The following is a 6,123-nucleotide window of genomic DNA, read 5'->3' as shown; positions in this document are numbered from 1 at the left end:
AGGGACATGGTTTAGTGGGCATGGTGGTGTTGGGTCGACAGTTGGACTCGATGATCTTAGAGGTCTTTTCCAACCTTAATGATTCTATGATTCTATGATTCCTTTGACCACAGACATTTTCAAAGAACTTACGGAAAACCCATCATTAACATGTCCAAATTGGGCCAAAGTGGATGAAAACATTAAAAAGGGACAGGGAAACCACTTCTACACCTCCTGCCCTAGAAAACAACTGGGCGAATGATGGATTTGGTGAAGGGGGGGGTATTTTTTAAGTATGTGACCAAAATCTCATATAATGAAACAGAACAAAGTGTAGAAAGAGGTTAACATTATTATTCAAGCCTGAACACTGAGTTGTATTGCAAGTCATTTTTTTTGTGAAAGTAAGACATGAAGCTCAGCCGCGAGCCCACAAGACTCCCAGCCCAGTGGCACTGCGCAAGTCCCCTGCAGAGCAGCGTCTGTTGTATGAACCCTGATGGGAATCCAGATGACACACACAAAGGGCACACACACAAAATCTGTTCTGCCAAGTTATAGCTCTCCCATGGCTATCAACCACGCCTGAGCATTTAAAAAGCACAGGTCCTTTACCTACCTGTGTATGAAATGGTACTGCAGAAAGCGTGGTCCGTTTCACCACATACACACATCTGCAAAGGAGAGTCTAGGGGCCTTAAGGAAGAAATAAGCTCTCCTCCTTGCCTTCTCTCTCACCGCTTCCTTCCTATGCCACTTGCTCCGAAATTACAGAGGAAAACAGAGTACAGGGAGTGGCACTCCTACTTCAAACATCCAACCGCACTATCTTCCTTTCAGTAGTCCCCCCAGGATGCTCAGCTTAAGTAAGGCTGCTCCATCTGTGATCCTTAAGACAAAGATGGTATGTGGAAAAAACACAAAAATACATTTACTACACACCTGCACAAGAAGGAGGATGGCAACTTGTCAGGCTCAGCTTAATTTTCATTTGCTTGGAAATGCAAGCCCTGTGATTTATGAATGGGAATCATCTCTTTCTTAAGCCTCTAGCTCACCTTGGCTTTTTCTAGGCAGAAATTAGATTGAGACTTTATCATCATGCAGTACCAGAGGGTAGTGACATTTGTATTCCTGTGATCTGAACAGAGCAATTTGTACCCACAACTTTAAGCTTTCAATGAGTTTCAGCTACGATCATCATTTGCACAAAGGTACTTAAGAGTTAGGGTTTCATCCGAGTTATTCCCATGTGTTAAATAATCGGAAGAAGGGGCATCAACCCCCAGAGCTCAGTGATCTTTGCTCTTGGCACCTTTGGTGGATTAATGCCACTGTCCTTTTTCAGGCCTGTCGAGGAGCTAGCAACCTTGGTTTTGAGACTATTGCAATGTGCCTACCTGTCTCTCCTTTACTACACAAGGGAAGACAACATCCCGCCTCTTTTTATCCACCGATTCCTTCAGGCTGTGGAAGAGCTGCTCTTTTTTTTTTTTTCTCCTGCCTCTTTCTCATCAGCCTTTTCCTCCTTCTCAAAGAGCTGTGAGGAGTCGGGCTCAACCACTGGCACTGCCCTAGGCCTCACCTTAACCCATACTGAAACCACACCGCTTTATCCTGGTTACGACCTCACCAAGACGCTCTGGTGCCACCCACTTGTCTCCATTTAGTTTAAAGCACAGTACTTATTAAACTTCCCCTTTGCATCAGTCAGCACTCTGCTGTCTGGAACCACTCCTTTTAATTTCCCTGAAGGAATGTCTCAGACACAATCCTGAGGAAAAACAGGAGGCAGTAACAATATAGGAAGCACTTCTTGCCATGGATGTTTTTTTCAGTTTTACATAAATATGGCTGTTCAGTCACACAGATGCTCTTGTGTCTGGCTGGCATAAGCTAAACTGCCCCTCTTGGTATGCAGTTTTATACCTGCTGGCCTCAGGGAGAAATAAGCTGCTGCACCCGCTGTCCCTGCGGCAAGCCGGTGTCAATTCGAGAGAGGTGCGTCTCCTGCACCAGGTGCAGGGTGGATCTGAGGAGACATTAACCCCCACTGCTTTCAGGCACCAGATTTCCACAGGTAGGTCAGCCCTGCTTAGCACCAAATTGAAAGAGATACTAAAAGGGCCCCAAAATCTGAGGAGTGCCTCTCTCTGCTTGAGCCTCGGCTGCCAACCTGGAGTCGGCCAATTAAAACAACCTTAATCTTTCTTGAGCAAAATGTCCCGTGGTGGTAGTAGTTAGTATTAGTGGTGGTGGTGGTCGTGCTTGTGGGTGCTCTTTTCCCAAGGCCTCTAGTGAAGACAGCAATCACCTGTCCAACCCTGATGAAAATCTCTTTTTTCTCCCAGGTTTGGAGTAGGGATCAGAAGCCCTCGTTCCCCTCCGAAAAGAACGAGCTCTGAATCAGCAGCTTTGCTTGAAGCAGTGGGTGTTCCACCCCTAAACTTTGTGTGAAACACCTAGAAGTTCACCTTTACGCTGTGTGTAGGTGATGGCGAGTGTTGGTTTCCAGCTTCTGCTACCAGCATTGGATATTCTTCAAAGCTTAAATAGCTGATAGGCTGCTTTCAGCACTAATAAGACTTGAAGGTACAAAGCATATATACCTAGGAAATAAGCAACGGGCATCTTTTACATATGGAAAAAATGCATTAGAGCAGTAGCATTCCTTTGAAAAGCTTGTCATTAACTTAATATCTGCAATAATGCTACTCATTTGGGCTTTTAAACTTCAAAGAATCAGTCTTTTTCTAAATGGAGAAGGCAGTATGGCACCTCCTTTTTATGGAGATTAGTATTTGTGAACAGTGCCTTTGAGGTAGTCTGTGCACATTTGATTAACTTGTTGATTAGTGGACAAAGCTTTAAAGAATTACATTGTATAAATGGATCATTACTTTCCATTTTATTTCTTTTCTGATCTTCCCGAGTGACTGGGTCATTGCCGACCATATTCATGTGGGAGCTCTCGGCTTCTGTTCCTGCTTACTGAATACTGTTCCAAAAAGACATTGCATAAACCTGAACTACAGACTGGATTTTCCCTTGGAGGAAGTCCTCATCAATGTCTCCCTGTTAATTCTCTCCTGGTTCGTTAATCTTGTTCTCTATTGTACGTTGTGACCCAGCTACCACAGGAGGGATGTCAAGAATCACACAGAATTGCTTTGCGGTAGGGTGCTGCCTTGGGGAATGGGAGTAATAGGTTCGAACCACCCCAAACTGAGGAGAGCCTAGAAACCATATCTCCTATTTCTGAACAAGTGTGCTACACTGCAGGCTGCTGGACTGGCTGTCTTGCCTTCCGTCCTTCCTTCCCTTGCTCAGTCACACCACCCTTCAGTAGGATGTTCAACCCGAGAAGTGCCCTCAGCATGTTGAATCCCAGATAAATAAAGGAATCACTACCTTATAGGCCCATTCAGACTCATCCTTGCACATAGTGTTTCCTGCTCATGGGCTCAAGGCAGAGCATCAAATCCTCCTGGAAAGGTTGATCTTGTGCAATCGTTAGAGAGATGTGGGAATGCCAGCAGATTCATTTACCTCTCTGCATAGCCTAAGGAGTTTGGAGATCATCTTAGGGCTCTGGATACCTGATCTCTGCCCCTTCTGTTTATGTATTAGTATTCTTCTGCTAGGCTCCTTCTGGAGTATACGAACCTATCTCATATCCTTCATCCAGGAGGAGGTAATATTTCAACTACCATTTTCATGGTGACTTTCCCACTGGCATCAAAATGAGGTCAGGAGACATTACTTAGATATAGTAACCACTGTTTTCACCAATTCCGATTGATTCCCTACTTCAGTTTAATGATATGCTGCTCAGTTTTCAGTGCTTAGCCAATGTGTTTATTAATTGGAAGATGCACCAAGGATGTCTTACTGCTGTCTGGATTTTCTTACTGTAAGGGCAATGAATGACTGCTTGATGTTGAAGAAATTTCAACTAGCATTCTTCCAAGTAGAACTTGTTAAAAATATTTTCTGATGAAGGAGAGGTGCATTTGCTATTTCTGGCATTTCCTCATTAACTCTGATAATACTGCATATTCTAAAGTGTAAAATCATACTGAACCTAATGCTTATATGAAGGTTTGCCTTTATTTTTCAAAGCTAAGTGAAAGATATGGTATAGAGGTGGAATACCTTTACCTTTTAAATGGAATTTCATGTGAAAGTTGACGAAAAATTACTTTCAAAGCATTTCAAGCTGCTTTAGCCTCCTTCACTTAAATCGAATTTGGTTAGGTCTAGCTTTAAAATGTGTGTGGTAAGTGGAATCAGCAGCAATGTGTGCCAAAACTGCCCTGTGGAAATCCCCTGTTTTCAGTTGCTTATTTCTTTAACCAGACATCAGCACTTTGGAGGAAAAAGATGCATTCTGTTAATCTGTTGTATTGTAGTTGTTTGTGGCATGTTTTTAAAAAATACCTAAAATTGGGGGAATGGGGAATAAAGATTGGGATTTGGGATTTAGGAAATTGTGTGAGAAATGCTGCCGGGAATGGGGAATAAAGATTGGGATTTGGGATTTAGGAAATTGTGTGAGCTGCCAGGAAAAGATACAGGTAGCAGGTAGTCAGTGGAAGAAATGAGATTCCCAGGATGGAGACTGAAAGGGATGGCAGAAAGGCAGAGGCTAAAAGGGATACAGAAAGGGATAGCCGTGGATAACTGAGAAAGATGAGGAGCCCGGGAAGGGTCCTGGAAGCAGACTCTGGATGGACAAAGACACTGGAAATGGTTGCGGACAGAGGCTAACAAGACACTGCGGGGTGACAGTCTTAGGAAAACAGGGGAGGACTGGACAGACAAACCAAAAGTGCACCGAGACTTCTCAGGACTGCAGGTGGGTCTGGAAAGGAAGCCTGGGGCAGAGACAGAAGAGGGGACTGAGCCCAAGGGGAGTAAGCATATGTGTCCACCCACTATAAGACTCTTCCCTTTAATCTGGCACAGAGCACAAGCTCTGACGCTTATCATCTCTTAGCTGCACAACAGTCTGTGAAACGCAAACATAGATTTCCAGTCCCCTTCCACTGCCACATGGCATTGAAGTTTAAAGTTTCCTATTGCTGTCATGACCTTCCCGTTTTTGCAAAAGTTGGAAGACATTGAGAGGCATTAGCAGGAAGAGAGGGATGACGGCGTAGCAAAGACTGTCTTTGGGTTTGCCCTTGGAAAACTAGACTTCTTTCTGTTTGTGCCTCTGCGTTCATATGTGGTGTCAACCAGGCCATAGACTATCTGTGGAAGGTTTGATGTAGGCTTGGAAATCTCACTGGTGGAAGCTACTACTGAAGTCAAGGAGGGCTGTGCTCTGAGCACCAAGTGCAGTCTAATGGTCAGTGCTCTGAAATGGCACTGAGGACCAGTTTACACAGTAAATATACATGATGTGCACACTTCTTCAGTGTAAACTTCCAGAATCTGAACGGTATCTGTGAGGACAGATACAGTGTCTTGGTAACGCAGCGTCATACACTGTTACAGTAGTTGTCTCTCAGTATACTTGGTGTATGTCAGCGTGTTTAATCAGGTAGTTTTTCTGATTAACTTTTCCATTTTTTCTCTCTTTTATTTTTGAATGGAGATTTTATTTGTTCCTAATTGCTTTCACCAATTTTATCTGGATTTAATCACCTTGGATCTAGCCTTTTACTTCCACAGCAAGATTGACTTTAATTTCTAGGTACAGAAGATACAAAATTTTCTCTGCTCTTCGGTACTCAGAGCAAATCAGTCATGTTTTAACCCAGAAAACACAGCAAGAGACAGCAGCGTTGGTGGGACCCAGGGCTGTGTGAAGAGAGGGCTCCCTTTCCTGCCCAGGCGAACTACATCTCCCGTCAGGCCCCGCTCCGCCCCGCGCAGCACCGCTTGCTGCGTGGGCGCGCGTTGCACCACGGGAGTTGTAGTCCGCTTGCGCCCCGCTCCGCCCCGCGCAGCACCGCTTGCTGCGTGGGCGCGCGTTGCACCACGGGAGTTGTAGTCCGCTTGCGCCGCCCCGTCCCCGGTGGCCGCGCTCCGGAAGTGACTCGGCGGCTCCGAGGTGAATGGGGCCGTGTTGATTTCCGGCAGACGGCGCTCATGGCCGGAGCAGCGCAGCGAGGCGTCTGAGGGGGTTCGGCG

The sequence above is a fragment of the Aptenodytes forsteri genome, unplaced genomic scaffold (assembly GCF_000699145.1).
Source record: "Aptenodytes forsteri isolate BGI_AS27 unplaced genomic scaffold, ASM69914v1 Scaffold873, whole genome shotgun sequence".
In the NCBI taxonomy this organism is placed as follows: Eukaryota; Metazoa; Chordata; class Aves; order Sphenisciformes; family Spheniscidae; genus Aptenodytes; species Aptenodytes forsteri.
The sequence above is the reverse complement of the archived record's forward strand: the minus strand, read 5'-3'. Positions refer to the sequence as shown.